Source organism: Culex quinquefasciatus, chromosome 3 (genome assembly GCF_015732765.1).
Source record: "Culex quinquefasciatus strain JHB chromosome 3, VPISU_Cqui_1.0_pri_paternal, whole genome shotgun sequence".
Lineage (NCBI taxonomy): Eukaryota > Metazoa > Arthropoda > Insecta > Diptera > Culicidae > Culex > Culex quinquefasciatus.
In genome coordinates, this window is record NC_051863.1 from 77,025,833 (window position 1) to 77,047,484 (window position 21,652).

The 21,652-nt window shown below is 37.2% G+C and overlaps 1 protein-coding gene across 2 annotated transcripts in view; it reads left to right on the plus strand.

Moving 5' to 3' along the window:
- LOC6033816 (sodium-dependent phosphate transporter 2) overlaps positions 1–21,652 on the plus strand; it is a 108,212-nt gene that overhangs the window by 37,761 nt on the left and 48,799 nt on the right. Inside the window, exon 1 of one of the 2 annotated variants that reach the window (XM_038262507.1) lies at positions 14,014–14,467. The exons of the other annotated variant lie outside the window; for it this stretch is intronic. The gene's annotated coding sequence lies outside the window, so the exon portion shown is untranslated. Of the gene's footprint in view, positions 1–14,013; positions 14,468–21,652 lie in introns of those variants that run through there. 2 annotated transcript variants of the gene reach the window in all.

Below are 21,652 nucleotides of genomic sequence, written 5' to 3' on the forward strand. Positions count from 1 at the left end.
GAATGATTGGGGCTGCATCCGTTTGCTTTACAAACAAATTCCAGTATGATTATGATCCACGTTGTGGCCTTCGCGGGCTCCGGGAACCGTGGGATTGTGGCTGTGGCTGATTAGAAGAGAAACTGTTTACGGAGCTGGTTTTTTTTTTGTTAGTGGTCGAGTGTTTATTTTAATTCCGATTAGATTTCGCTTGCGTCACTTGATTCATGTTCGTCCACACACACACACACAATCGCTCAGAGCTTATAGATTGCGCGGCGATTATGAAATGTGCTTGACACCGTGGAAAAAAGTGCCTTCCGAGCCCGGACTTGGACTATAACGTTTTCAGTCTCTGGTGTGTGAAAACATTTCCATTACGCGAGGTGCCATCACACTTTAGCCTGGTGCTGGTCCGTCGCCGTTCATTTGCGTTACGATGATGGGGTATCGATTTTCCGGCCAACAGCCGCCAGCTCAGCGACGTTGACGCCAGTTCGCTACACTGCTGCGGCCAAGGTCAAATTTTTAATAAAATTGGCAAATCTTGCAACGTGCCATAGATTGCCCATCCCTTCCTTGAATCGAGTGCGTGGGTGACGATGGATGCATTTGCTGATAAAATTCAATTAACTTGCACTGTGATCAATTAAACTAATCAATTGCTTTTTCGTTCTCCTTTATCGTTCCAGGTAAGCCAGGTGATGGATGATGGGTGTGTTCTCACGTTGCGTGTTGATTGGACGTTTCGTCTGGGTGATGATGAAATTGGTATAACTCATTCATTCCGTTTTAGTAAAAACTTAGATGGAAAATATCGGTAGGTCATACACAGAAAAAAAAATCATGGTAATATTACATCTGGGAAGGGGTACATCTTTTATGTCAGAAAAAAGGTGTAATTTTACCTCTGGAAATGTGTTATTTTACCACTTTTCTGGTGTAATGTCACTTTTTCAGTCTAAATTGAGGTAAAATTACATCATAAAAGAGGTAATATTCAACCTTCCAAAATTACAGCTTCCAAATTTACATTATTTTTTTCTGTGTAGGTTAACCAGATTTTATAGGTTCAAACATAAAAAAAACAAAATGTCATGTTTTCGCAGATATTTTTCCAAACATTCTGCAGATAAATTGTGCCAACTTCCTGTCTTTTGCTTCCAATCAAACCAAATGTGACTTGATGGTCCACAAATGAAATTTATTTGCGGCGCAACCAGTCATTATTCAGCGTTTGACGTTGCTCAATTGAGTGAACCGCCCGCGGCCATCACAATCGATAATTGGGAGCCAGAAAACAGTGATTGGATTCGATTCGAGCAACACGTGAATTTATTGCCAGCTCGATCTGGCTGGAGCCGATTCAATGAATTGTCGTTTTGTCCGCAAAACGTGTCCACTTCCAGCCGGCGGCGACCGTTATCAGTCTCACGCGAGGAGGAGGACGATGTATCTCAAGCGAGCTGCCACAATAAAGATGCTCGATCGAATTGGCAATCGTTATTGCGTCGTGTTTGAAGCTTTAGTGTAGTCTTTTTAATGAATATTAATTGGAACGCTGCTTTGGCCGTGCTAATGTGCTGTCAAATTAAGTTGATTGACACATTTGATAGAAATTTGTCGCTTGTGCGAACACGCCGAGCTATATTTATTCTCAGTAAGTCAATTGTTTCTGAATTCCAGTAATTTTCCGGAACTTGGATTTGTTAATCACGCGCCACGTGCAATTTTGTTACTTTTGAATTTCAACCTTCCCAGCTCGAGAGATTCCTATTTATTGAGGCGTTACAAATTTGAACAACTCGTGCGCATCAGCTATCGCAAAAATATCAAATATTGATATCGCGACAGCGCTTTGAACTTGGTGTCGGTGATTTTTATTTCGCGACAGCACGTTAGAGGGGTTGAAGTGGGTCAGACAAAATTTTGCACCCAAAAACGTCAGAAATCAATTACTCTTAATGAATGTTTGCGCTTGTTTCTTATTCGGTTCAGGACCATGTTTTTTTAGCGTGATGCAAGTAAATTATACCTCGATAGCTGGCTGTTTCAAAATTGTCACGATATCGTGTCTCGTGGAAAGTTATTTATTGATTCGCTCTCTAAGTATAAGTCGGTGTAAAAGAGTGTATGACATTTAGAACATCATCTGGTCTGATAAAAAAAACACTCACCAGAGATCAATGGCATGGCCAATATCTTTGAATTTCATCAAGTTTAATATACAACATTATGGGATTTCATAAAAAAAATTTTGGCAATTTTTCGGGTAACCGGGAATTGATTTCAGTTTAGCTAGAACTTGCCAATAAGACTGCATAAGGATTCTGAATAGTGTATTGTGTTTCTAGTAATTCATCACCTATCCCTAGCGAAATGGTATCATTTATACGTAAATTTTCAACAGGAGTCGTAGATTAATCCAACAAGTTTCTTCGAGTTGGATTAATATGAAGAGTGCTGAAAAAAACTAGAATTTTGCATCGAGTTGCAAAATAACGTCATGATTCGAATTCCCGGACGCTTCGAAACCCGGACACCTCATCTTATCAATTATTTGGTTAAAAGTTCGTATTACGAATGTCAAAACTGGGTTATTTGATGAATTCTAACATCAACTTAAATTTAAAGTTTGTTTGAACGCTGTAGTTAATGCCAAAACAATTAAATAAATAACATTTTAAGTTAACCAAGAATGTGAAACAATCCAATGAAATATAGGCGTCCGAAGCACCGGGAAGGTAAAGCAAAAATTTATGATTTTGATTTCCTTAAGTTCTAGCAAATTGTTATGTAAACTAAAGATTTTTTTATGTTAACAGCTTATTTGAGACCTAAAGAATGCAATTAACTAAAATTTCTGTCCAAATTTATGCAATTTATAAGAAAAATTGAGTGTCCGGGAGTTCGAAGCAAAACTGTCCGGATTTCGAATCAGATTTTATTAGTGTCCGGGATACGAAGCACAACAAGAAAAACGCGTTTTAATGACCTTGAATAAACGAAAATTATATCACGTATTGTAAACAATAACAAAAACGTTTTGTTTGGCTGACCGTTTTGTGCATCATCCCGAAGTTTGATTGAATTGGGTTCCTACTCATAATTAAAAATGTTTACATTAGTTGGGCATGTATGTGTGTCAAACGCATTTACAAAAACACCTTATTGGATGTAGTTTTTCAAACTTCTATAAATTTAGATCATGTGTTGTCTTAAACAGAATTATTAACACCAAAAAACCCACATACCTTTATGAAAAATTAGTACCGTTTCGTAACACCAGAACTTACAGCTTTCTAATACCCAACCATAGCTCATTTTATTACAGTCAATCATTTTTTGCTAGGGGCATTGTAAATTGGAACAGCCTTCCGACAACATTGAAACAAAATACTTCCAAATATAATTTCAAGCAGAGTTTACTCGCCAACCTCAACATTAACCACTAGTTAAATAAGAGAACCAAATAAATTAAAGTTAGTTAATTTAAATTGAAGCAGAACTCAGCAGAACACACACTGTAACATAAAAAAGACTATGTCTTAAGTTACTATATGGAATAAAACAAATAAATAAAATAAATAAATAAACGCGTTCTGAATAAAATTTATTTTACCATTTGTCGCATTTGCAACAATTTGGAGAGTATGCCAAGATAGCACGATCAGATCAAAATTCTTTTATGTTAAGATTGACAACAATGCAAGAAGTTTTCCAGTTTTTGTTCTCAGGATTGAAATCGAATTTTGGAGGTTTGTGGAAGTCAACAGGAAAGGCATGGAAAGCAGCAAAAAAATTTGGAAGGTTGAATATTACCTCTTTTATAATGTAATGTTATCTCAATTTAGGCTGAAAAGTAACAATACACCCAAAAAGTTGAAAATAACCCGTTATGAGAGGTAAAATTACACATTTTTTTCTGACATTTTTCTGTAACCCTTCCCAGATGTAACATTACCATGATTTCTTACTTGGAATCTTGCAAAAAAAAATCATTATTTAATTAAAAACTGAATGTTTTAAATCTGGCATTCATTTAAAATGCATGAAATTTACTAAATCAGGTTATTAGCCACAAGGAAATACAGATATTACTCTGGGCGGAAATGAGTTAATTGAGGAATTTTTCCTGAGAAATGTTTTCAATCTTCGGCGACCTTCACTCGTGATGATGCATCTCTGCTCGCCCGTCACGTGTCATTTCAATTATCTGCAAATTCCAGAAATTGCCGCCCAATGCAATGGAAGCCGAATCGCACACATGGTTTGATGTATGATGATTCAGCAAACGTAAAAGTGAATCAACATCAAGTAAAACAGCACATCATCCGAGAGTATCAACTCCACCTGTTTGAAAATTGCTGCGCTCACAGCTGAGTTAAATGGCCCGCGTATAACCGTATAAACAAATGCATCAGCCGGTGAATGTCCGATATTTCTAAACAAAACTTACATTCAACTCAAGAACTTTTCAAAGGGATTTGATGATGGCTGTTTTAGCGATGGCAGCTTGGATCGCTGGTTGGATTTCGTCATGTTAGAAATTCCCAAAATGGGGTTGGGAAGAATAAAGGTTCAAGCATTACGTCCAATGGCATAATGTGAGTAAGGGGTATTGTTTTTTCTCAAGGCAAACAATCTAATGCTGCTTTCTAAAAATACAAAATTACGGTGTTTATTGTCCAACTTTGTGTACGTTTGCAATTCTGTCACTTTGCGATAACAACCTCGAGAATATTCTGGATATTCCCCCTGGAATGCTCTAATCAAATCATCAAATTCTACCGCAACCGAAATCACTTATCATGCGGAATGTAACGTAATAACGCCAACAAACCATGATAATCAGAATCGTCGCGGCAGGGTGATGCGGACGTTTGTTTTTTTTCCACTCGTCATTCGTCAGCACGTGATGAGTCGGTGTTCGGAGACGCGTTTTGCGGGTTTTTTACCCGAAAAAAAGCAACCTACTCAGGCGAACTTTGGCTGCTGATAAGCCATTTGCGCGCGTTTTTTTTTTTCGGGGCCCGTTGAGCAGCCGAGTCACGTACTCTCTTCTGGGGCTGACACACCCTCGCTAAGTGGGTAGGGTGACTTATTTTTTTTTTCATTGTTATCTTTTTATTGATTCAATCGAGCGATGACTGCCGTGCCACATGCCGCAACATTCAGGGCAGGTACATTTATCTATCGGCGGGTCATTAGCGACACATGGCTGGGCAACACAATGTGCGCCAAATGTGCACTTGGAATGGGATTTTTTTTTGTGATACCTAATCACCAATTCAGCTGCACATGAATTATGGTTGGGCAGGAAATGCGCTGTCAAGAAATGATACTCATCTGATTTAAACTAGAAGTAGTAAAGATTGATCAAATACAAACCAACTTATCTCTGTTTTCTCCTATATTTATTGTTATCTTTAAACAGTTGTCTTAATCAACATGAAATGAACCACCTTTCAGTGAAATTCAATCAAATCTGCGTTTAAATTATGGAAGTCAAGATTTATTCCGAAGAGACCTTCAATTGTCTGTTACATGTCTATATAAACCTTTCATCTTCCTGTCCCCGCCATACTGGGCGCCATCTTGGCCATCTGTTGGTACCATGTATCAGTTTTGGTGTCATCTATTTGATAACTTGCAATAATATTCAAGAACCATTAATAACCCACGACCTTCCCGCCCGACCTCCCATTCATTCGCGCCAATAAATCGCACTCATGTGCGGAATTATTCAAACCATGTGACCACAGCCGTCCATCCTTTCTCCAATAATAATTTATTTGACGGGTGCTCCCGGAGGGCCACCCCAGGTTCAAAATGGTTTCACTGAGTTGCAAACTCAAATGTGCAGCCTGCTCGGTCACAAAGAAGCGAAGAAACACAGATTTATTGTTGCAATTCAGGACATTTGAAACAGGTTTGCCTGATGTTTTTGTGGCGATAGAAAACTTTCACATTCTCTTAATTTTTTGTGTGTTGTAATTTTTTTAAGCGTTTGTAGCGAATTTTAGTGATCCGATCCCATAATAGGTGGCTCTTCCCTAACGAACCTCCATTAGTTTACTTCAGATTCCGAAGAGCGTTGTCACGTGCAGAATCCGGGTGACTGTCGCGTTGCTCAATTTACGAGGAATCTCCTGGTGGTGCTTCCAGGAACCGCCAACGCGAATTTGCGCTCAGTTTTGGAAGTTTGTTTCTCGTTTACCAGGTGCCAACCTTTTTCCAAGAAATTTTCGGTGGTCTGTGTTAGGTTTTGATTAATTCGAGCGCGTCGCTTTCGTGGTGAGGGAGGTTATGTTTTTTGCTTATTATTGAAACTTTAATCGGATTCAAGTTTCATTTATGTTCGCTGAGAGATAGTTATCTTTTGCATCAAAATCATTTTTTTTAGCCTAGCCTATACAGTATGTAAAAAAAGTATTTACACCCCTTGGGCACTATGCACATATTGTGATGAAACATCTAAACAATTTAAAGTTGACAGAAACCTAGTACTACGTTTTGTTCAGAAACTCATGCCAGACATTTTGCTACAAAAAGCTCATGAAAAGATGATTTCTATAAAAAGTTATATAACAAATACTATTACGAAACTAAAAAAGGTGCAAAAAAAGTTTGTACACCTTTCGAAAAATTAACATAAATAATGTTATTTGTTGACAAATCACCATAAATCCAGTCTCCCAACTTCAAATAGGCATCCTTGACTGATTAAAAAAAAAATTTGGATTGAATATAAAGTTTACTAACTACTTAGTATCAAAGTTTATATAACTCTGGAAATTCTATATAAAACTTATCTAAACTTAATTTTGCAAACTTTTAATTCAACTAAATGTCAATATATTACCATAGAATTGCTAAATAAACATTTTGGAGTGGGTATTACACCGTTTTGGGGGTATTTGTATCGATAGAATAGATTTTTCGTTGGAATTTCGTACCAACCCGGAATTACGTCGTCGGAAAATCCGCCGGCATCCGAACCGGTCCACAATTCTTAAGTCAACCTATGTGGCATCGGAAAGGGCATAAAATTTCCGATCTTTTGATACCCATACATCTAGGTTTTCTATAAAACCCACGATTTTAAATACCTAGGTAAAAACGTTGTTATGGTTTTGTTTGAGCAATCTGCCAAAAATGTATGGAATTTCGTAATTTTTGTTCTCGTGGATCAAACTTACTTTTTGCCCAGGTATTTAAAATCGTGGGTTTTATAGAAAACCTAGATGTATGGGTATCAAAAGATCGGAAATTTTATGCCCTTTCCGATGCTACATAGGTTGACTCAAGAATTGTGGACCGGTTCGGATGCCGGCGGATTTTTCGTCGACGTAATTCCGGGTTGGTACGAAATTCCAACGAAAAATCTATTCTATCGATACAAATACCCCCAAAACGGTGTTATACCCACTCCAAAATGTTTATTTTGCAATTCTATGGTAATATATTGACATTTAGTTGAATTAAAAGTTTGCAAATTAAGTTTAGATAAGTTTTATATAGAATTTCAGAGTTATATAAACTTTTATACTAAGTAGTTAGTAAACTTTATATTCAATCCAAATTATTTTTAATCAGTCAAGGATGCCTATTTGAAGTTGGGAGACTGGATTTATGGTGATTTGTCAACAAATAACATTATTTATGTTAATTTTTCGAAGGTGTACAAACTTTTTGCACCTCTTTATTTTCGTAATAGTATTTGTTATATAACTTTTTATAGAAATCATCTTTTCATGAGCTGTTTGTAGCAAAATGTTTGGCATGAGTTTCTGAACAAAACGTAGTACTAGGTTCCTGTCAAACTTTAATTTTTTTACATGTTTCATCACAAAATGTGCATAGTGCTCAAGGGGTGTAAATACTTTTTTTACATACTGTACATTCTGTACAGATCTGCTTTTTGAGATGGCGGGCGCCGCTGATGATCAGAATTTAAAGATCAAGTCAACTTTAAAATGCTATGTTCATAGCCTAACATGCAGAGTAAATTAAAGATTGAATTGACCTTAATTTTTTTGGAAATGGTTAAATTGTACTTATGATTGTCAAGTACGAAATATATTAAACATGATGGAGTTCATCTAAAGATGTGTTAAGGAGGCGAACTGTTCTACTTGAGAATCCTATTTGGATCCTAGTCCAAAGTATTGTTATCCTTCTTTACACATTGTTATTTCAGTTCTTTTGCATCATATTGTTTCCATTTTATAGGTTCTTTAACTCAACCGATAAGTGCGCTAAATACGTTGATTGGGAATAAATTGATTCAACAGAATTGAAAGTCCGACAGTGATGACGGCACTTTTCACGAATCGTATCCTCGCAATCCATTGATTGGTTGTGAAACTCTTTAGCGGCGGCGGTTGCGGCGTTTCCATTGGCTATCCTCGGGGTGCTCCTCGTTTCACTTTACTCTATTTGGTTATCAAAACGAGTGCAAAACGTTGGCTGTCAGATGACATGCTTGTTATTTTGTTCGATTCAGATAAGAGAGCAACCCTAGTGTTGTTTTTTGCCTGTTTTCTTATTTTATTTTCGTTTTTTTTTGTTTAACCCGATCACACTCGAACACGTGTTTTTATGGAACTCGTTTCGGCCATAGCAACAAATCGAAATGATTCTCTGCTTCACCATAACCATTAGTCGGTGATTTGAAAGGATTGTTAGCAATGTTGACCTGCATGAGCGGCTACGAATTCAATTCCTGGTCAAACGTTGACCGGTTAAGCGGATTTCTGAATGAATAAAAGCAGACTTCACTGAACACCAAGATCGGGTGCGCCGTGGTGCGGTTTTCGTGTCACTCTAGAAACCAAACCGAGCTGTTTATTGTCACACCATAGCAACTGTACCGAAAGCACCTTGGTACACCACCGGTGCACCCAACTGTATACCAAGAAGCAACTCAACAGAATGGTTGATCCAAGTAAACCGGAGGCGACATTGTTTTGATTGAGGTTTGTTAGCCATCATTCACATCTTCGGGGTGGCCTGGCGGTTGTGATCTCCGTCTTTTAATCACGAGGTTCCTGGTTCAATCCTGACATAAATATTTTTGAGGTTATTTTTTAAATTTTTATTATCAAAATTAGTGATTACATACATTAAAAAAACTTCTTCGAACCTGCGACGCTCTAGTCCCAGGGAAAAAAAAAATTGAATGGATTTTTGTAGTGGAATAGAGAAAACGTTCTGTATTATGCAGGCAGAAAATGCCTATTTCAGGATTATATGCACTAGAAGTAAGAGTTTATATTTCATGACACTACGAAATTCTATTCCTAAAGAATTGTTCTGAATAAATAAAAACATTCAAAAAAAAAAAAAATAAATAAAAACTGTCGAGATTCGAACCAAGAACCTTTAAAATACTAATGCAGTGCCTTTGACAACCACACCATTAAGAAGTGTTGATTTCAGCTGGCTTGCTAGGCATCAAGAGTTCTAAACTTCTCCCGTGTGGTAGGCGCAGAAACCAAGTCAGTTTTGTGTACCCGATCCACACCGCCGTCACACCAAACTTTGGTTTCGGTGCACCGATCAAGCTACCGAGCTGTGTCGGGTTTTTTTCGTGACGAGAAATGGTGCGCATAGAAAAACCGGTATCATAGCAAACCGTTGTCGCACCCGTCAAAAGGAAAGTCTGAATAAAAGTCATCTCAATAAATTATTCGCTCTGAATCACTACTATTTACACATCACTTGTCCAACAGATAATGATTGTTTCACCCCCTGGAAAATTCTCAATGTCACAAACATCGCATCAATATGCTATCATGACACACGACGTATCAATTGAATTGAAATCTCTCTCCCTTCCGGAGCAAAACTCATTCACAATTCACACATCGTAGTCCACGCCCGGCTACAAGTTCAGGTCCTTCCTGTGTGTCCAGCTCTGCCCAGAATTCAATTAGCAATGATTAGAGATGAATTTATAATCATTTAGTTTCCCGGTTCGTTGGGCAGCCACAAACACTCTGGTCACCAGCGCCACCTACCGCCCTTCTTCCGAGGTATACTTCCATCAAATCGGCCTAATTAGTCACGTGTCACTCTGGTGTGGCGCGATGCAATCGGACGAATTGCGAATGGTTTCACATCGTTGCACTTTGAACTGTACTGATCGCAATAGCGCGCTCACTCTCTCTCTCTCTCTAGGGTGATTGTGGAAGTAAACAAGTGCATCTGCACGGAATAATTGGGCTTTGAGTAAGCAATTAGTCACGAGTTTTTCGTGCAATTGGTCGTCAATTGAGTACAAGGACAGGTGGTCTCAACAGATTTGTAAAGCAATACACAAACATGAAAAGGAATTTTTCTCGAAATTCTTGATTGACAGTAAAACCTAGCCAAGAAAACCAAGCCAAACCAAATTTTGACTGAAATCCACAAATTAATTCAGAACAAAGATGAAAAGCATTTAACGGTGCACGCCAACAAGAGCTTTTGCACCTAGATTTTTGTTACAGACATTTTGGTATCTTCAAAACTACAAGAACTATCGATATATTTTTTGATACATCCCCTAAGCTACTATTGCCATAAAGATTCACAACACAAATTTTCAATTTTTTGAATCAAATTATGTCAGATTTGGGTCCGAAAGTTCAACATTTTTGGAATAAGAAGACTACAACTTCCTCGGCTGCTGTGTAACCTTAAGCTGGCCAGTAGTTGTATTAGAAATGTTATTATGTATTATTAATGTACATTTCATCCATAAACCACGTGGACACTTTTTTGAAATCTCAAACAATCGCTTTGATCAAACAATTTTTTGATCAACATCCCACCACACACACAGACATTTGCTCAGAATTTGATTCTGAGTCGATAGGTATACATGAAGGTGGGTCTAGGAGGTCTAATTGAGAAGATCATTTTTCGAGTGATTTTATAGCCTTTCCTCAGTAACGTGAGGAAGGCAAAAATCATCTCGGTAACGTACAGACCGACATCTCCAAATTTTTGATATTTTATGTGAAATTTTGCGAGGAATCCGATAGGAGATCAAACATCAAAATTACCCTAGAGGGCGCTGAAACTTGGGGTGATATTGACATTATATCCTCAAGAGTTGGTTTGAAATTTTAAAAATTGATTTATGTTAGCGTAAAATCGACATTTGTAAAACATTATACCATTTTAAGGTAAGAAATAAACAGCTTAATTGATATAAATAAAAATATTTTTGTGATTTAACTGAACTGATTCAAAATTACGATTTATTAATCAACCAAAATCTAATTAATTGGTTGAGAAAGTAAGTTATTCAAGTGTTTTGTTTTTTAAAGTCACTTTTACCATCAACAAATCTCTGTTCATTTGCGTCTAAGACAGCTAAATTTGATTGAAATGGTGTGGAGTTTTTTTTTAAATGTGTTTTTTCCGAAAATTGATCGGCCCGATCGGAGAACTTTCTTCGAGTTTATTAGATAGTTGAATCTGGAGCTAATCGGGCGATCTTTCTTGCAAAATGGTGTGCAAAGAACAGCATAACACAATTTAGTACAACAAAGTCTACTGTCTCTATATAGACTGTAGTCTCGAGTGTAGACTGTAGTGTAGAGTTGAAATCAAGACTACAGTCAATGGTAGTGACCTAAATGGAGATAAAAGATAATGTGAAAAATATTTGTATTATAAAACACAAAATTCTTGATTCACACAAAATTTAACATTGTCTTAGTGTCATTTTCATTGTTTCTGTTCCAATCTCTACTGTTTTTTTGCAGGCATTATAAAAGCCATTTCTAAGCTTTTCTTGTGATATAAATAAATGAAGTTGATTAAAAATCTGATGCACAACAAAGTACCCAAAATTTACAATTTTCAGACTGACCATTTCAAAAATATCTCGATAGCCCGAGATTTCTAGGGATTAAAAAACATATTTTTCCCGTTTCCCAGGAATTATAAAATCCGGAAAATTAGGACGCCCTAAATTTGATTTTCAAGGAAAAAAAAAGAACAAATAAGTTAGAAAGCCTCTTCGCCCCCTCTAACTATATTAAATGTATCTATTGTGGATCTACCTTATTTAAAATTTTGGAGTTTTTTTTTAAAAAAAAAGGTCTTTAAACATGCAAAACACAATAGAGCAATTCCAGCCCTAAACAGGAATTTTTAGGTAGTTTTATCTCGACCCTCTCCGATTTCAATGAAACTTTGTAACATATCTGTAAGCCCATATATCCAATTGAAATGTGGTCAAAAACAAACTTATGGGAAATTGGACGAGCTTTCCGGCAAACATATTTTCGAGACTGAAAAATCAAGTCTGTCATATAAAAATTGCCAAAAACCATTAAAAACCTATTTTTTCAACATTTTTATTTTTAAAACCGCTGTAACTTCACAAGGATTGGACTTAGGACAATGGTCAATATCGAGACTTTTATGTAAAGTTGTCTGGAGAATCGACTCTTGTATTCGGTTTTTTGAAAAAGGGTGTTGCTCCATCCTGCCTTTTTCGTGAGTCTTTTTGTAAAATCTTAGGCTATTTTCACAAAAAATTTGAACGAAAAAAATCGTGGGCTCACCTTCAAATTTGACTTTTAAACTTAAAAATCAAAAAATCTCATAAAAGTGGAGTGTTTTGACGTTACAATTTCCTACAAGTTTGTCTTTGACCACTTTTTGATACGATGCAACGGCTTCGAGATACAGCAATATTTAAAATACGAAATACAAAAATATTGAAAACACTTACGCCCTTCTCAAATGTCATTATCGACTGAAACTGGCTCCATATACACAAAACTGGCTTATATAAGCGTAGGATAACATGTCTACAAAATTTTATTGAAATCGGAGAGGGTCGGGTACAACCGATTCCCTATTTGACATGGAATTGCTTAATAGCTAAAAGGACCTTTTCAAAAAAAAATATATATATATATATCTTGAAATGTTCTAGAGATCCTTCCGGGATCAACCGAAATATCTACATATGGGTCATTTCGTCTCAACTGTATACAAAAAAAGGTCAAATTTGAAATCGACTTTTTCATGTAAGAATCCCGATTTGGAGTCATCTCTACGCTATAAGTACAAACAACACACTAAACCAAGCCTGCTCCGGTGGAATCGCTGGCGGTGGTCGACTCGCAATCCAAAGGTCGTCAGTTCGAACCTTGGAGTAGAAGGTTCCTTGGAGTAAAAATAGGTCTGGGTGCTCTCCCCATTCGGACTCCTAGGTTCGAGCAGAAACTTGCAATAGAGACCACAAAAGACCCGGGGGTCGTGAAAGTGGATGGTTTGATTTTTGATCGTGTTCCCTAGACGATTTTACATAAGAATCAATTTTTCGAATGTTGGGCAAGTTTAAACCTCTTGAAACCTGCGAATAAAACATACCTGACGCATGCTATCAGGTAAACATGAGACGATGTGCTTGTTCATTTTTCTCAATATCAGTCTCTCAATAAACAAGTCCAACCCCGCAATTTAATCATCGTTCAATTTTGGACTATCAGATAAGAAAACATTTCACGAATTTCACAACACCATTTCACCTGCTTCAAGAGATTCCAACGCTCGCGCTCCAACAGGCAACTCATCAGTATCAACAACAGTGAGACCGCACAGACAGTAGCTACGGATGGTATTGTTGGTGATAGAAATAATAAGCCGCGCTAAGTTTATGCGCGCCGGCCCGAGATAGGGATCCCCACACGTGCAAGATACTGCGATATGGTGTGTATTCTTCGATCCCATTACACCGCATGGCTCGAGTAGTAGTAGATGTCGGCGTGAGTTGGCTCTGGCTCTGCCTTCCACATAGACACCCAACAGTGTGACCGGGGCTCACAGACACCACCACCGTCGTCCACACGCACTAACTGCTCATATGGTGTTGGCAGTGCATGAGATTTGCCGGCTTTTGCTCTACGACGACGACGACGACGGGTTGTGTATATTGGACGGTGGTGCGGCAACTGCTCGACTCACCAACACCAGGGCGCCGGCCGCGGATCTGAAATAAATTGCAAAATATGCTGCTCGAAAAATTCAGTTGTATCAAGTTGATTGACGAAGTCGCGCGCGCACTAGAAACGCTCAGCGCTTTTTTTGGCCTGAGCAGTGTGTTTAAGGCCTTGGTCGTCAAAAGTTTGTACCTTGCAAAGGTCGTCGTCGCCGGTGTCCGACAGTTTTGTGATAGCATCATCGATTTGTTTTAGAATTGTTGCCAACTGTGATAGTTTTTTTTGTTTGTTGTTGCCATTTTTTATCGGATTCGCACAACTCCATTGCGAAACGCGAAACTTGCCGTCTGTTTTTCGCCGTCGACCGTTATTTTTATTGTTGTAAACAGCCTGAACTCGGTTTCGGGGAGATTCCGGAGCAAGATAAGAGGCATCGTGATTTGTGATTGTTACTGCGCGTAACAGTACAGTACCGGCTGGAGAACTAATATTGGAGTTGAGTCACCTTCCAGAGAGATTCGGGAAACAACAATGTAAGTGTTTAGCCAAGTTTGGTGGACCGTGAAATTTTGGATCGTAAATTACACTTTTAATTAGTTGGCAGAACCTAGCGAAACCAAAACCATACTCAACCATATAGCTCTGTAATACTTTTCAAGTGCTCTCGCCTCATTCGTTCACTAAACCCACGATCCGGAACGAGTAATTCCGTGGCCTCCACCAGCGAGAGAGAGGCCATTAATCCGAGCTTGAAGATTTTCCCCATTTTCCACCAAAGAGCTGATCCAATCCAGCTGTTGCTGCTGCTGCTATGGCCAACGGCCTTCTCTCATTGTACTGCCCTGGAAGGACAAACCTCTACTTCTCCCCCCTTCGGCAATCCATTTCCACCTACCCAGGGGCGCGGATGTGAGTGTGTGCAGGAGAAAAAAACACCGGAAGAAATGTGAAAAACTCTCAAGCACGGAAGGCCGTCAGCCTGCCAGAGGAACCCCGGCGGCGACGGCGCTGTTGCCCTGACCGTGATTTCAAACCGTTCGGTCGTTGTCGTGGGGAGGGATTCCTTCGCTCATTGTCGACTTGGCGCGAGAGTTTCGTTGCCGAGCGAAATCACGAGCGATGGAAACGCACGAAGTTCGGGAGGGTAATCCCTTGGCGTGATGGTTTTGTTTTGTGGGACTTGAAGAGTTTAGGGATTTGTTTATGTTCTTGTGAATCATTCGGAGTTGAAAGTGCAGATATTAGTAATAAAGCTTTAAATGGATCAAGTGGCATTAGGATTTTAAAGTCATCACGAGATATCCCTAAATCGACTGACTCCTAAGAAATAAGTGCAAACGATAAAGAGCTGCTACTCTGTAATTTACATGGTCAGCTGATCACCCCCTAACTGGAAACGTCCGTTACTGTATTAGTCAGTACCGGCGCCTCCCCTAATGGGGCCACTCCACAAAAGGTTAGGAGTGTTAGTCCTACGCCATGTGTGACAACAACAATACTCTGTGAAAACGTCCATGTATAATAGGAACTGGCGATTTTTGTTCTTAGAGGAAGGTGTAGATCAGGATTAAACAATTTTAGTTAAGGAATGTGAGTTGAAGGATAATCTGGTTGTCCAAGCTGTCGTAAAGCAGTCTGCTTTACAGAGCCATATAGAGCTATGGCTAACAGTGCTGATAACAAACTGGTTTCCTTCTTCGACTTTGTGCTCACTGCCTATATCTTCTCGGGAAGTGAGCCCCTTATATCCTAACCGATCAATATTGTATACAATTAACACTAGATTGATGGAGCTGCTCTCATTTCAGTGCAACGAGGGTTTACGATGTAGTATTTGTTACTTTCCTCTGAAACAAAACAAATTTTCAGCATTTTTAAGGCTGGAGAATTTGATGCTGAGATGCACAATTTCTATCACTTGAGAAACTTGATGATTCTTTTTTTGTTCAAAACGTATTTGAAACATAGTTTTGTTTGTTTTTGTTTGATTTTGTATATAATAATAAATAAAATTCAACTAAAATATCAGTAACAACTTTTCAAAAGAGTGAAACCCTCAGATGTAAACAAACTGAGTTTTCGTCAAAATCATGTAAAGCGAACAAATCTGATTCTAAAACACCCTCCAACATCTCAAAATTCCGAAAATACGTAGTTTTACAAGCAAAACACAAAAGGGCTAATCAACAACATCAATCAAAACAAACCAAATTGAGTTTCCGCCCTTGTGTTTTCACCTAATCACGAGGGGTGAATGTAGTGTTTTCTGCAAGTTCCGACGTATATTTAGAAACACAATCCTCCGAATCAAAAGGGCGTAATTTCTTTTTCTCAATTTTTAATAGCAAAAACACTTTAATCAATTTCAAATTGCTCTCTATTATGAAATTATTGCTATTTTCTATTACGTTTTGACAAAATTGATGGTTTTCATGCTATTTTGTGGAAATAGGAAATGATCGAAATTGCAAAATTTTGAATGTTGATTTTCCCGAAACGGCAGGATTGTAGGTTTCGCCCTTTTGAAGTGTTGTTACTGATATGATTTGATTTTTTCTTTCGAAGTAATCGTTGATAGGCATATTCGACAGTAAAGAAAAACGTTACTCAATCCATTCTTAAGTGGTTGTTGCACTTGTCACATTTCGAGGGCACTTATGTGTTAATAACTTTTGATAGGATTGTCAAATATTTAATATTTTGTACTCGCTGGAAAGTTCTTTTGATTATCTTTCGATAGGTCGTATAATAGATACGGACAACGTTTTCATTTAAATATCCGAGATCCGGTCTCCAAAAATTGCTTAAATAACACTTAAGTGTTTATAAGTTTTGATAGGGTTGTCAGATATTCAATATTTTTTACTCGAAAATATCTGAAAAGGTCTTTTGTATACCTTCCTAAAAGTGTATAAAATGACGAATTTTCTTACAAAAAACACCTCTTTAACAATCTTCCGGACTTTAGTCAAAATCTGCCTAATTTGTAATAGCAACTTTTGAGACCCCAAGACGGATCGAATGAGGCCAAAAAGGACAAAATCGGGTCAGCCAGTGTCGAGATAATCGAGTGACAATTTTTTGATCAACATCCCACCACACACACAGCCCTCGGCGTGTTTTCTGGGCAACCTTAAGGAGAAAAAAAGTCATCGCTACTGTCAAATGTGTCTTATAGGAAATTGTCTCAGCTTTCCAATGCTTCTATGGGCGAAATGTTTCATCGGGAAATTTCTGAGATATCTATTTTTTAAGTTTTTTGTTCTAAATTCCTTTATTATTTATTGTAAACTTTATAATAACTATTCTGGAAACTTGTCAAATGATGTTTTGCATGTGTCATTTACTGATCAAAATGTGCAAAATAAGGCAAGATACATCTTTGGAGATTGTTGCAAATCGCTAAACATTTGTAAAATTAAGTTTAACCGAGTTTTTGAATATATGGGTGTTGGAACCCTAACGTCTCTAGTGTTCCACGGTCTAAATCTAAGTAAACAAAGAACCCCTCGCCAAAGCAATGTGGTGAATAACTCATTGTCACCACACACAAAACAAACACAACGTAGGAAGTATTGTTATTTGTTACGAATTCAATCTGTGATAATTAACCTGTAAGCAAAAGTGAAAATAAACGATCTCTTCTAATCCAACCTCCGAGAAGGCAAGTTGCCTCTCTCGGAGCACCTGAAACCTTGAAGTTTTTACTTACCCGAAGTCTGGTCCGCTGCTACTTACCGTCCGCTGGAGTTGTCCGCTGCTGCATCGATGGGATCCTGGAACCTGAAAAGAAACGGTGGGTCGTCCGCAGTTTTCTGAGTCGGCCCCCTGGCCGAACAATGGGATTTATTCAAAAATGAAAATCATAAAACCTTCTTAAAAATATTATTTACTAGAATTAAAAGATAATAACACAATATTTGTGTACAAATATCTCGTGCCTGCACTTATTGAGCTGATAAAATCGTTTTTTGCAGGTTTGAGATTGTTAAGTTTATTAATGGATTTTTATGAATAAATATGATACCGTAAAACGGTCACCCCGGTCACAGCCGGGGTGACTTTGATAGGTTTGCGATTTTTCCGCAAAAAGAAGAGTACAGTTAAAATACGTAAGGAATGGTTTAGAAACATACTGACCGTGGTAGAGAAGTGTTCGAAGTACCTCAACAAGAACTTTTCATAAAATTTTGACATGTTTAAAAAGTTAGTTAAGTATAGTTAAGAAAATGTTGATGGAAGTCATTATTTTAAACTTCTTAAAGTGTCATGATTTTCTCAATGAACATGATTTTTAATCGGAAAACGGAATGCATTTTCGGATTCTTTGGACAATTTTTAACTAGGAGAAGGTTAAAAAAAATGTAAATAATATATAATATTTTGTTTTTGAAACACAATTTAAAAAAATCACCAGCTTTATAGGCAATTTCAGTTGAACAAATTTCATGTAAAATGTGAAAATCTGTGATTCGTGCTTGAAATTCAGTATAAAATGCAATATAAATCGATAATTTTATAAACAAAACAAGTTTTAACAAATTTCAAGCAAAATTCCGACTTTTTAACAATTTTACCTAAAATTTATATGTATTTTGCTAAAAAGCTTGTACACTTAGTTAACTAAACATAAACATTGATTTTTTTTCTTAAAACTATATCAGCTACTTTAGTGATGGTACATTTAGCATACAAATAAAGTTTGAACATCTTAATTATGATTTTAACAAGAAAAACTATGACTATCAAAGTCACCCCGGAATTAAAACTGAAATTTTTTAACGTAACTATTTTTCTAAACATTATTAAAAAAACTTTCCGAAATAGTGCATGGACTTTGTGTGGCCTACCCCAGTACATGTTTTAAAAATAATAATCTTGAGAAAAACCTTACCTATTTGAAAATATTCCAAAAACAAATTGAAATCCTATCAAAGTCACCCCGGTTTACGGTACTTCTTAAAGCATACATGAACCGGGAACATGGATCCAAAAGATGATTTAAAATCGAAAATGTACTGCCAATGGAATACCCGATTCGAGTGGTAGTTTGACAGTTTGCTCCATAAGAAATACATTGCTCACTACCAATCGCGTCGGGTACTCCATTACTGTTGCAAGGTTCAAAAGTCATATTCTCATGTGTATGAAATGAAGAAAAAAAAAATTACTGTTGAAAATGCATTTAAATGTAGGAGTAAAATGTGTGTGTTTAAACTCTGAATGTTGAAAACACTGCTACATTTTTTTTTGGTTTAAACAAATATAAAATATTATTAAACAAAAAAATCAAACAGAGTCTTCCTTTCCAATCTATTTAAAAAAAATCAAAGTATTTTTAAAACGTTTTAAAAAGATAAGATAAGACTTCTATAATATTGCTGATTCCTTGATTATTTCATACAAAATAAAAATTATAAAAATCATTTCATACTCATGAAAAGTTTTTCTCCTGATGCTCGCCACAGTAATTTTTAGCTCAATTTTGAGTATCTAACATGTTTTGTATCCATGCAATTGATTAATGTTTGGTTAAGGAAATACGATTTTTTTTTCATTAAAATCTAGTGATATCCTAACAAATCTCAAACTTGCAACAAAAAATGGGTTTTATCAGCTTAATTCAAGCTAAAGTCGTGATATTCGTACACAAGAATTATGTTATTATCTTTTGATTATTGTAAAACATATATTTTAATACGGTTTAATGATTTTCATTTCTGAATAAAACTCATATATTCAAAAACTCAGTTAAACTTAATTTTGAAAATATTTAGCGATTTGCAACCTTCACCAAAGTTGTTTCTTTTAATTGCCTTATTTTGTACATTTTGAAGAGTAAATGACACATGAAAAACATCATTTGACAAGTTTCCAGGATAGTTAAGTTTGCAATAAATAATACAAGAATTTAGAACAAATAACTTAAAAAATAGATATCATCAGAAATTTCGCGATGAAACATTTCGCCCATAGAAGCATTGGAAAGCTGAGAAAATTTCCTATAAGATACATTTGACAGTAATGATGACTATTTTTTCTTGAAATGATTGTTCTAGAAAACACGCCGTGAGCCATTTGCTCAGAATTTGATTCTGAGTCGATATGTCAAAGTTTTGTTTTCCATTTTTCACTTGTTTTTGTTTTTCTTGTCAGCACTATGGTGGGAAAACCTGTGAACGAAGTGTCTTCCCTTGCTGATGACCTCTTTATTTCGTCAGTACAGTCATCCCACATATTCGGAACACCCACAAATTCGGAACACTTTTGTGGTAATTTGTCAATAACATGCCAAATGCAGCTTTTCTGTCGACACTACTATTTTTAGGACCTTCATTTGGACATTCTCTTGCTATTTCACTAGTAAAAGTAGTACTTTTTGAACAAAAACCCTCATTTCAAGACTATTTTATCCAGAGCAGAAAAAATCTGCCTCCAAATTGCCTGTTCCATGATTGTGGAATGTTATTGTGCCTCCCACAATTGTGGAACACCTGACTTGAACTGATATTTTTTACAAAAAAGCTATCAGACCATTCATAAAACATAACTAAGCTTGAGTTTCGTTGGTTTCAGTGCGTGAAGTCATTATTTTGTAAAAAAATGTGTACTCCTGGAGAGAACCAAAGTTTGTTTACATCCGTAAGAAAAAAGTGTTCCGAATTTATGGATTTCAAGGGTCAAAGTTTTTCTTCAAAAACTTGATTTAAAAGTAAAAATACAGCAAGTTCAATACAGCATTCGAAAGATCGCAAGAAAAGCTTTCAAATGAAGGTAGAAGCGAATCATTAAGTTCAATTATCGATTTTCTATGATTTTTTGAACATTGGCCGATCTGTAAACTGTTCCGAATATGAGGGATGACTGTACTTGATATTGATCGAGATCAAAAACATTTCGAGGCTTCAACAACCGTCTAAGCTTATAGGCTTATCACGTTGAAAACCACCCACCAGAGAAGACTAGCGTCACCAAGGGTTACACCACAGTGTCTCTACCTGTCGCCCGTCGTAATTGCGCGTAAATGCGCATGTTGCCTTTTGGGTCACACGCGCTTTCACGACAGTGATGTTCTTTTTTCTGCTCTCGTGACATCCTCGCACGCCGGTTATTGCTCCTCAGTAGTGTGGTGCTGCGTTACACGCCGAGAGACCCTGATTAGCAAATTAAACCTAATAATAGCAGCAACGAGAAAAGTCCGTTTGCTCGCGAGGTATTTCGCGGGACGAGGTAGACTCTCAATCTGCACTCGCTCTCGCTCGTTAAAGGAAGTGATTCTTCCTTTGTGTGTCAATCTGCCGATTTCAGCGAATCCTCCGCAAAACGAGCGAGTTTTTGTTTTACTTTGGTTGATTTATGGCAGTCAAGCGTCAACTTTCGCTTTAAACTGTATTTCCGAAATGAGCCAGGTTCGAATTTTGGCCGTGGCCACCTTGTACCAAATTGTGACCACGACCAAAATGAGTTGGATGTTCGTCCCAGGTGGTTCTGAGTGGGGGGATGTCAATGTCTCAACTGGTTTGTGGTCGCGTTTTTTTGCCAACACCAATGAAATAGCTGCACACAACACACACGTCAACACATTCGCGCGATTGTTTTCCGATGGTTGTTTTGTTGAAACTGTGTGTTTGGGTACATTTGCCGGTTCGGCATTTGTTCTGTATAGACTCAACAAACTCAGGAAGAAGTGGAACGTTCAGCTGTCACGCAATCCAAAG